Raw genomic sequence first — 1,169 nt, 5'->3', positions numbered from 1 at the left:
GTTTTAAAAGTTCTAAATTAGTATCTCTATTTGTTTTGATATTATGTATTGTGAGTGGATATAAAGGTAGGACGCGCTTAAGGATAATCCATTTATTACAAGGAGTTAAAAGACTTATGGTTTCAGGTTTGATTAGCTGGACTTTAAAGAAATCAAGAAAATTATTTCCTAATAATATATGTTGTTTCATATTATTTTCTTGATAAATTATGGGTAATCGAAAGATTGTCTTGTTAAGTATTAATCTCATATTTTCGGCTATAATATCTAATTCTTTCATTTGTTCATTAAATCCTGTAACTCTGACCTTATGTCCTTTAGATCTTTTCCATTTATGGGAAACTAGTACATCTTGCTTCGCTAAACATATATCAGCTCCACTATCTATAAATATGCGGCGTTTTATAATCTTATTAGGTTTATATTCTACCGGTGCTTCTACATATATGGCTACCATTAGTTATTAGTTTCACTATCTTCATATTCTATTGGTTCTAATTCTTCTGAGTTCTCACCTTCTGTTTCAGTAATATAAAATTCATCTTCTTTATGCCATTTATCATCGCTGGCTCTTATTTGTTCTAGACTCATTATAAATTCTGTTGTTCCTATATATTTGACACCTTTTTGTTTTAATTTAGGGCATTTATTAGCATAATGTCCTTTCTCATTACAATTCCAACATTTACATTCTGTAAGTTTAGTATTTTTATCCCTTAGTGGTCTTTCTCGTCTTTTCCTAAATTTTCGTTTATATCTAAATCTGTTCCGATTTTCGGGATTATTTTTATATCGTCTAAATCGTTTTCGTCGAAATCGTCCATTATCATACTTGTTAGTATAAGACTTCTTATATGTCGGATTATGTCTATAAGTGCGATTAGGAGTATATCGTCTATATTTTCTCCTAATTTTATCATCACAACCAAAAACTAACCGTTTTTCCGTGAATCCACATATTTCTCGTAACCCGAGTTTCTTATCCTTTTTAACCTTTTGTTGAACTCTATATTCTTCACATTTTCGCATAAGATAAGCTCGTAGTACTCTAATTCTTTCTCCTAATGTATTTTCTTTTGGTTCTAATTGAGTATATTCTTTTGAAACTTCTACGTTGTATGGGTTTGGTAAGTGGTCATAATATAGTTGTTGGTATATCAATCCTTCTT

This window comes from Euphorbia lathyris, chromosome 8 (genome assembly GCF_963576675.1).
Source record: "Euphorbia lathyris chromosome 8, ddEupLath1.1, whole genome shotgun sequence".
Lineage (NCBI taxonomy): Eukaryota > Viridiplantae > Streptophyta > Magnoliopsida > Malpighiales > Euphorbiaceae > Euphorbia > Euphorbia lathyris.
The sequence above is the reverse complement of the archived record's forward strand: the minus strand, read 5'-3'. Positions refer to the sequence as shown.